The sequence below is a fragment of the Canis aureus genome, chromosome 17 (assembly GCF_053574225.1).
Source record: "Canis aureus isolate CA01 chromosome 17, VMU_Caureus_v.1.0, whole genome shotgun sequence".
Lineage (NCBI taxonomy): Eukaryota > Metazoa > Chordata > Mammalia > Carnivora > Canidae > Canis > Canis aureus.
In genome coordinates, this window is record NC_135627.1 from 56,653,673 (window position 1) to 56,664,379 (window position 10,707).

Genomic DNA, 10,707 nt, shown 5'->3' on the forward strand with positions numbered 1-10,707 from the left:
CCGGTTAGATGCTTGTAAATCTCAGATCTATGTTTTTCAGCTCCAATTTTTTTTCCCTTAAACTCTGTTCTAAAACTTAAGGCAAACATTTTGACTTTTAAAATAGTTTGTGGGTCAGGAATCTAGGAAGGGTTCAGCTGGGTGGTTAGTATCCATCCCGGGAGGCATCAGCTCTGCAGCTGGGACTAGAGGAACCACTTCTTGATGGCTTCTTCACTCTCTCTACGTGGAAGGGGACAGCTAACGGCTGGTGTAGACTCTTGGCTGGTAGCTCAGCTGGGCTGGTCAATCTGAGCATCTACTCAGAATTTCTCTGGGCTTCTTGTGACCTGGCCATAAACATGGTAATTTGTTACATAATCAAATTCATTACATTTTGCTTTACAGTTTATGTTTCCAAGATCGTGTTTGAGAAATTCTTTGCCAATTCATGGGGCAAAGCAGAAAACACAATTTAAATGGGCAGCCATGTGCCCTGGAAGAATGAAAAATGGATTTCAGCAAATGCTCTCATGGAGTTTCATGTGGAGATATGGTACTACCTACATCCTTAAATGATTGCCCAGAGCAGAGCTAGCTGGCCAACTGGAACACTCACCTAGCAATCATTATGTGTGTTAGAAATAAGCTTTTCTATTTGTAAGGTTACTGTATTTTCAGGTATCTTTGCTACAGCAGGTTAAACTTGTCCTAACTCATACATCCATCTTACAGATAAAGAAATGAACCTTGAGAGATTATACAACTTCCCAAGTTTATTTAGCTAGATTGCAAACCTCCAGGTAATTCCATTCTGGGTATCAGAAAACTGGGTATGTTTTCCCCCTGATGTTGGCTTTGCTCTGCTTTCTCTTCTCAGAATTTCAAATCTTCCCATTAACTTCCATGTGAGTTTACAGTTCATTGAAGGCAATTAATAAGAATTTAAAGTCAATACAATGTTTATGCTCTGAAATACGAAGTGCTAATTATCAATAAAATATCAAACATTATTTCTTTTAAATGACCTCTTATCTAGATAATATTTACTATCAGGTAAGCTTTGGAGAAAGCCACAGTTAGTTTCTAACCACTGAAAACTATGGTCTTGGTGATGGTGAGCACTCCTCGGGAGAGGAAGGATGATGGGCTACTGAAGAAAAATTTAAGTTAGACATCAGGAAGCACTAGCACCTTAAACAGTCAGAAGAAAACATTATGCACGGACACTCATAAGAAATATTCGAGGGGCACCTGGATGGCTTGGTCAGTTATGCATCAGACTCTTGGTTTCAGCTCAGGTCATAATCTCAGGGTCATGAGATTGAGCCCCATGTCAGACTCCACACTCAATGGGAAGTCTGTTTAAGATTCTTTTTCTCTCCCTCTCCTTCTGCCCTCCCCACCCTGCTTGTGTTCTCTCTCTCTCCCTCTCTCAAATAAATAAATAAACCTTTAAAATATTCCGAATATTTTGAAGAACTTAGTAGATGTTATGTGAGGTATCATGACCTTGGGAAATAAAGATGTTTTATATAAGTAATTTTAACTTACTCGTTAACAATCATCCCATGATTATTACAGTGGATACTTGTAAGAATGTCAGCTATGAGGACACTGACAGATGGAGTAACTCCACAGGTTGTAGTAACTCCCGGATACACCTCCAGGAGCTGTTTGATTGTTAGGTAATGGCTGACCAAGCCTGCCGTTCTGACAGGCATGGTTAGATGAGATGGAATGGGTCACCATTCATAAGGCTCCAGAATGAAATCCAGTTCTCTTCGTCAGCCATGAAATCTGATGAGTGATGCTGAGCTGTGGGTTATGAATAAGTTTAAAAAAGAGCCAGGACATCAAAGTAAGACAAATCTGTATACTCTTCAGAATGCTTTATGATAACTTTTGACTCTATTTCCTACAGGAAGTTCTTTTCTTTAGAGGGTGTATAGGAAGTGAAAATAGTTAAGCAACAAAAGACCTTGTTAGTAGAAATAACAGCTAATTAAATGTATAGAGGCAGTTTTTGAGGGTCAACCCAAGAAGGATTGGACATGGGAAAGAAGAGTGGCCATCTGCAGGTGTCCAGCGTTCTGGGAGTCTACTTGAGCACAGCTAAATCTCTCACCATCATAAAGAAGTGCCTAGTTCTCAAAGTGAGCTGAGCAGCTATGGTCTCCAGTTGGATACACTCAGAAGCCTCATTGATTTTTCTTTATATTTAAAGAGCATTGGGATCCCTGGGTGGCGCAGTGGTTTGGCGCCTGCCTTTGGCCCAGGGCGCGATCCTGGAGACCCGGGATTGAATCCCACATCGGGCTCCCGGTGCATGGAGCCTGCTTCTCCCTCTGCCTGTGTCTCTGCCTCTCTCTCTCTCTCTCTCTCTCTCTGTGACTATCATAAATAAATAAAAATTAAAAAAAAAATAAATAAAGGGCATTGGTGCTGGGCAACAGCTTTACGTTCTTGGAAAGATGAGCTTTGTTCACCAAAGAAGACATCTAAATGCTGATCAAGAAGATTCCTAGTGGTCATTGATACTTGGTATTACTCATCAGTTATGAGAATGCATAATTATGCATAGCTTCATTTTGTCGTGTAAACATTCCAGGAACCCCAACCATTGAAAACCCTGTCAGCAGAGACCCAGGCCCTAATCATATGCTTGGGGATCAGTGAGGCCTTGATGGTCTGTATGCCTGTAGGACTGAGTAGGAGGTGGGTTGTTTGGATCCAGACTTAGATACAGGGTACAAGAGGGGATTCATTATGACAAACAGAGTGTGAATTGGGAATTGGTCTTAGGGTCAAAACACAAGCCCAGTTCTCAGAATTGGGGAAGTGGCCTAAAGTTAGATTAGTAATGAAGGCGAATTGATCCTTTGGCCAAGAATGTTGGTCTCGGGTACTTTCAATTCACCAGTTTAAAGTTGGGTGGATCCTTCAGGTTGGGGCAGTATTGAGTATATATGGTGGCCCAACTGCTCAACTGGTGAAGAGGAGGGATAAAGAGCTTAGAAACCCAAGCAGGGCTGGCCACAGGGTCGGGGGGAGATGCAAGGGGTTGGTCCCATCTATTGTGGGGAGACAATTGAACCCTAGAGATTTGAGTTCTGTTAAGATAATTTATAAAATAAATCTTTGCAAATAGTTATTCTGAACTAGTTTTTCTTTTGGGGATAGGTCTTCAATGTAAATTAATGGTTCATTGAAGGCAATCTTCACCCCCCACCTCCATCTAGCAATCAGCCAAACATCCTTTGGAGCAGTAGTCCCCTGAACCTTTTTTCTTCAAAGTTACATAAAACTATCAATAGTTTTTGACTGTCTTCATTTACATTAATCTATTTATAAGTAATATACATTCACAATTTTCCTAAAATATTACATATATCAAAAAAACAGAAAGATAGAAACTTAAAAGGATGAAGCAAAGAATACATAGAAATGCAAATATGATGCTGTTGCATCCCAGTAGATTATCTTGGCCCTCTATAGGGTGAGCACATTCCATTTCTGAGATCTCTCCTTTAGAATATTAATGGGGAATTACATGGTCTGAATGGCATGACTGAGTTTTCAAACTCCTTAGGCCAGAACTGGGAACATGATTTTTCTTCCTCCCATTCATTAATTTGACAGTGTAGGCCCTATCGAGCTCTATCTTGGGTATTCTGAATTATTCTGATTAATGGCAGATAGCACCGGCCTCAGATGGCAATGTTGTCCTGTCCTGATCACCATAGTAAAGCTAGAGTGCACTGATTTATTTTCTGCATGAAAAACATTAGGCTCCAGCTGCTGAGGGCAAAGGCCAAATGGAACATCACCAGATGCTGAATCCAGGAATTCTGCTAGCACCTGGCCCTCAGGTTCAGAACCCAAATAAATCTACTCTCTGGTGATCGGGGGCCCTGAGATCAGAGGACAAGAAGAGTCGGATGCAAAAATCCTGCTAAAGCAATCCTGGTGGCACCTTGTCAGACTGCAGTATCATATCAGTTACTGCATCCCAGGTCCTCAAACATGTGAGCCTTGGTTACCAGCAGAGTCCCCACTGAACCCCCAAACTTACTGAGGACTTCAGAAAAGCATTTGATATCTACTTCTCCAGAGACTTTTAAAATAAGGGTTTTTTTTTAGACATAATTCACATTTCATAAAATTCACCCACATAAACCAATGCAATGGTTTTTAATATATTCATAGATACATGCAACCATTGCCACAGTTAACTTTAGAACATTTTTATCACTCCAAAAAGAAACCATTAACAGTTGATCTCTAAAGCCATTATTTAATCACCTCAAAAAAAACCTCTTTGACTTTGGCTGTAGCAACTTCTTCTAGACACATCACCACAGGCAAGGGAAATAAAAGCAAAACTGAGCATTGGGACTTCATCAAGATGGAAAGCTTCTGCACAGCAAAGGAAACAATCAACTAAACTACTAAGGCAGCCTATGGAATGGGAACAACATATCTAATAAAGGGTTAGTATCCAGATGCTACAAACTCAATACCCCCCCAAAAAAACAACCCATTTAAGAAATGGGCAGAAGACACGAACAGACACTTTTCCAAAGAAGACATCCAGATGGCCAACAGACACGTGAGAAGATGCTCCACATCACTCATCATCAGGGACATACATATCAAAACCACAATGAGATACTACCTCACACCTGTCAGGACAGCTAAAATGAACAACACAAGAAACAACAGGTGTTGGCAAGGATGTGGAAAAAAGGTTCAGGGGACTACTGCTTACACTGGTGGTGGGAATGTAAACTGGTGCAGCCACTCCACAGAACAGTATGGAGGTTCCTCAAAAAGTTAAAAATGGAACTGCCCTAGGACCCAGCAATTGCACTCCTGGGTGTTTACCCAAAGGATACAAAAATACAGATTTGAAGGGATACATGAACCCCAATGTTTATAGCAGCATTATCAGCAATATCCAAACCATGGAGAGAGCCCCAATGTCCATCGACTGATAAATGGGTAAAGAAGATGTGATATATGGTGGAATATTATTCAGCCATCAAAAAGAATGAAATCTTGACATTTGCAACAAAGTGGTTGGAGCTAGAGTATATAACAGTGAGTGAAATAAGTCAGAGAAAGACAAATGCCATATGATGCCACTCACATGTGGAATTTAAGAAACAAAACAGATGAAAATATGGGGGCGGGGAGAAAAACAAGGAGAGAGGAAAACAAACCATAACAGGCCTTAACTATAGAGAACAAACTGAGGGTTGATGAAGGGCGATGGGAGGGGGATGGGCTAGATGGGGATAGGTATTAAAGAGGGCACTTGTGATGAGCACTGCGTGTTGTATGGAAGTGATGAATCACTGAATTCTACTCCAGAAACCAATAATGCCCTGTATGTTAGCTACCTAAAATTAAAAAAAAAAAAAAAAAGAAAATCCTCAGTCTTTGTGTCTCTTTTCCAAGTTACAAATTCTCAGGTGAGAGAATCTGACTAAGCGAGATGTCTTCCCTTAAAACAGTCCCTCCTGGCTGGGAACAGAAGTGCACAAACACTGTTAATGGGGGGCTGTCCCTAGGTTGAGGGCCACCTCCTGAGCCTCGATAGCACCGCCTTTTCTCCCCGCCTCCAGGCTCTCTTCTCTGTGATGCATCTTTCTTGCTGCCACCAGATTATCCAGAACAATCTTTCTGGGTGCAAGGTCACATTCTCTATGTTAGGTGTGATCTCTCCCAAGGAGGGGAGCTTCCTAGAATTGACACAGAAACTTGAACCCGGAAGATGGGCCTAACGCGGGCAGCTGAGGAAGCTGGGCCTTTCCCCAGTCTTTCTTAACTGGAAGAATCCGGAGAATGAAGCCCTACCCACCCAGCTCTCCTGAGTCTGTAGCTGCTTCCATTCTAGATACACAGTAGAGAAGTTGATTTGTTAAAAATAATGTGTTGAGGTGCCTTAAAGGCATTAAGGATGAATGTTTTGGAGGGAAGTGTGGTTGAGAAGGGCTGGTAGGCTTTGAGGAGGCTCGAGGTCTAGGCCCGTGCTCCTGGAAGGTGGTGTTCCAGGGGGTACCCCCCCCAGCCCCACCCACCCAGTGAGCACATCTGCATTCAGGCATGTGGAAGCTTCACGCACACAAGCAATCAGGGCAGACCTGCAACCGGATGGGATCAGACCTTGACATCCTGAGAGCAAGCCACCTTCTGTAAATTAGATACCCCTACTCTATTTCTGTAGTGCCAGAGCTGAACAAAAATCGTGTTTCCTATCTTTGTCAGATCCCGGGGTACCACCGAATCGTTGGGAAAGCCCTCTGGCCAGCTTGGCCCAGAGACCTCTTTGAGGCATTGTGAGGCTGCAGGAGCCCTGTGAGCCAGGAGCATGCGTCCCTGTACAAGCTGAAGACCCCCTGGCCCGCAGGACACCTCAGGCCCAGGGCCGTGCCATATACTGGAGCAGGTTTACAGCCTTCCTAAACGAAGAAGCTGAGGCACCGTCTCCGAGGGCCTGGGGGCCTCGTGGTCAGACTCTGAGCCGCCAGGGGTTTCGGCCGAGGGGAACGGGTCTGGGGCTTTCGTGTGTGGCTGTGCTGCTCTGTCTCTGTGCAGCTTAGCTGTGCAGTGGGTGGGGTGCACGTAATAGAGGAGAGGAGCAAAATAAAATGCTGGAACTGACTACACGGGGCTCATTAAAAGGTGAAAGTGACCCTTAGGGAGTAAGATCCCATGGGAATTTTATTTTCATTCTTTTTTTTTTTTTTTAAGATTTTATTTACTTATTTGACAGAGAGGGAGAGAGAGAGAGAACCAGCAGGGGAAGTAGCAGTGGCAGAGGGAGAAGCAGGCTCCCCCCTGAGCAGGGAGCCCCTTGGGGGGCTCAATCCCAGGCCCTTGGGATCATGAACTGAGCTATGAAGGCAGATGCTTAACTGAGTGAGCCACCCAAGGGCCCCTTTTTTCATTCTTAATTTTAGGGAATATGGATATTTTCTTGAAGATGAAGCAGAGATACCTAATTAAATCCCTCTCAGCAGCTCATCAGCACCTGTAGGACAACCTGTAAATTCCAGGCCTGGCTCATCAGACAGTCACAGTCTGGAGCTAGCCCTCCCCCTCCCCCTCTCTCCGCACCCCAAAGACCCCATATCCTAAACACAGGTGTACCTTGAACCTTACCTTTCTCACTCCCTTTGCCCCCACTACCTGCCTTTCTCCTACTTGTTCTTCAAGACCCTGTTCGATGTCACCTCTGCTATGAAGCTGTTCATCCACCCCTTCTCCTCCTGACAAACTTAGAACTTTCTCTATTCTATGCGCCCACATGGCCCTTTTGCTATAATTCTATTGCATCACTCTCCACGTTGTTAACATCACTGCATATCTGTCTCCTGCCAAGAACGTGTATTTCCCAAGGGTCAGGATCTCTCCAGATCAAGCAGATGTCTTCATCACAAGTGTCAAGCGATATTATTCAGCGAATGCATGTAAAGAAATTGCACTGATAGTTTTTCTATTAGGAGGAAGTCCACCAGTTACTTCTAGCAACCCAAGGTAAAAGGCAATGCTCGCTTTTAATTTGGAAAAGCCAAAGGATTTTCCCAGAAACCTTCCCAAGAAACTATCATCACATTACAAGGACCCTTCTGATAAATTCAAAAGAAATGACTTTTGTCTGAGTTACCCTAGTAACTGAGGGTGAAAGATGGCTACTTGAATGAAACTCTTCAGTTTAGTCTTTTGTTACTCAATTTTGCTGAAACAAAATGCCGCATCATTCCGTGCTTGCACAAGATCTTCTAAGGAAGGCTAAGGCTAAGTACTGTAGGGGTGATGGTCAAGTGTTTTCTTTCTTAGTCAAAGAGGAGAAAAATGAATATTGACATCATTTGATAAAAAATGGAGAAAGTACAAGCTATTTGCCTGGCTCGTGACAAAGTATTTCTCAGCATAAAATATCACGTAGATCCTCTACCGGTTTAGTGCAAGGAACTGTTATTCATCTTGCACAGGGCAGCATTTGGAACTCATTTGAGTTTTGTAGGCTTGTGTTCACAATACCTACAGTTGGAGGATCTGATTTCATTCTCCAGGGCCATGAGGAGACCTCACAGACTGTGATATAAATACAAGGGATTTTGTACAAGAGTCAAGATTTGGTCCCGAGAGAAGGGCAAATAGGAATAAAGAAACAAAGCACGAAAACAAAACAAAGTTAAAAGAAAGAAGAAAAAGAAAAAAACCCAGAGAGCAATCTATTAATCCAGGAAGAAAATGCATAACATCGTTTTCATTAGTAGGATTCCCTTTGTTTTTACTCTCAAAAGAGAGTCAGCCAACATAAGTTTCCTTTCCCATTGAATTCCCAAGAGGGCACTTTTGTTGTCCAGGAAAAACGCCAGGCTGAATCGTTTAGAAAATCTATTTACTCCCGCTAAAAAACACTACACAAGAAACCACTTTTGTTCTTGCTCCAATTTCTTTTCTCCTATTTCCTGTAGGGATTGGCATAAAAACCCCAAAACCAAAGGCTTACATGCTGGGTCGGGGATAGCAAGGAATGGGGCCTAGGAAGCCGCATCCCACCCCTCATCCTGTCCCCGGGGTGGAGGGGGGTGAGGAGGCTCGGGAGGCTCATGGTCTAGTGAAGGGAGGAGAGGATGGGGGACTTGTGTCCTGCTCCCGGCAGGAAGGACGGGGCCCAGTTGACCTGACCCTTCTTGGGCTTGCAGGTGGCTAGAAGGGTGTTTTCCTTTATTTTGTGCTTGAACCAAGAGAAACAAGCCGCTTACTCCTCCGCTGCATCTCCCTGTCGATCATATGTTTACTGGTTAGTTCCTCTTTTTTTTTTTTTTTTATTTAAAAAAAAGGATTTCCTAAACTTCAGACTCCTACACCAACTGCCTGTGAGGTACCCGCATCCTCCTCCTCCCTCAACTTGCTCCTTCTCCTGCTGTCTTCCCTGAGTCATCCTGGTGTGGGCATCCCCACAACCCCACAGGCTGCAAATCCAGAAACCATCCCATTTCCACCCTCTCCCTCAGCTTTCCTCCCCACCACCCCCGCCACCCTGGTGCCCAGTCACTAGTTACTAAATTCTAGGGAGTTTGCCCCCAAACGACTTCCCAGGTCCCCCCACCACCCTCCCTTCTTCTATTGCTAGTTCACCGTCTCTTCCTGTATATAGCGCTCTCTCTGCGTAGCAGGTGCTCCAAGAACGTTCAATTTTGATGGACTGAAAACGGATCTCCCCATTAATTTACTGTAGCGTGAATGACTTTATCAGATTCTTTAGAGCTCGGCTGAAGGAGTAAATAGAACAGGATCTCATGAAATATATGAGAGGAAGGGGTAGTTAAAAGGGGATATAATACCAATTTCCTCCGTTCTCAGCAGCCTGGGGTATAAAGAGCAATCAGTACATATTTCACAACGCTGACCCTCCGTCCTGCCTTAATCATCCTTTTGAGCTAGGCCCTGCCTGTGGAGCAATAGAAAATGATCTCAAAAAAAAAAAAAAAAAAAAAAAAAAGAGAGAGAAAGAGAGAAGAAAAAAGAAAAGAAAAAAATGATCTCGATAAACTGTGGGTTACTGTGCTTCTTGAAAAACCCCAGTTGTCCAAAATCTTGTTAAAAATGGAGATATGGGGATCCCTGGGTGGCGCAGCGGTTTGGCACCTGCCTTTGGCCCAGGGCGTGATCCTGGAGACCCAGGATCGAATCCCACGTCGGGCTCCCAGTTCATGGAGCCTGCTTCTCCCTCTGCCTGTGTCTCTGCCTCTCTCTCTCTCTCTCTGTGACTATCATAAATAAATAAAAAAAAAAAAATGGAGATATGTCTCTGCCTCTCTCTCTCTCTCTATCATGAATGAATAAATAAAATCTTAAAAAATTTTTAAAAAATGGAGATTCTGGTCCAGGGGTCTGGGGGAGAGCCTAAGTTTCAACCTTCTAACAAGTCCCCAGGTGAGGCCAAGGCTGCTGGCTTGCGGGCCACACTTGGGGGAGCGAGGGCTACCAAACATCATCTCTTTCAGGGTAAGGTCTCATTGCCACAAGCTCTAGCACTGTCAATATCGGGACAAGAAAACCAGCTCGAGGCTCTTCAGCCTCCAGGTTACGCGGGTCCAGCTTCAAAGCAGTAAGGCCTCCACCCAAATGGCAAAGGCTCTTGGAACGAAGAGACCCTCAGACCAAGTCCTCCTCAGGCTGCAGAAGGCCCGCTCTGCTGGAGACGGAGAGCCTCCCAGGACAGGACCTTCACCCAGGTGCGGGCAGGCTCCAGACACCCAACAAACAGCTCGAGGTAGACAGAGGCGGCGCAGCAGGAAGCCTTTGCCACCCCGGTTTTGAAGTGATGGCAATCTGCAGGAACCTGAGGCCACCAAGGTGCCTGGCCCACGGGCTGCAAAGCCACCGAAGAAGACCTTGGCCAGAGCCCCAGTGCAAAAGCGGGGAGGGAGGAGGTAGGTGAGAAATACCCAAATGCAACTGGAAAAAGGAGTGGGGGGGGGGCCCAGGATCCAGTCCAGTGGGGGCCAGGTTCCCGGGGAACAGGGCAGGACAGAAAAGAATGAGAAACGGATTCGGACAGATTGGTGAGTGGCAAATAAACAGCTCATTAGGCCCTGCAATGAGAGATTCTGAGTGGATTGGGAATTCTCACCCTTTTTATAGGAATGTGTGGCTATTTTAAAGCATGCCATCGCTGAGGACAGAGTGGGGGAAAGGCCACCC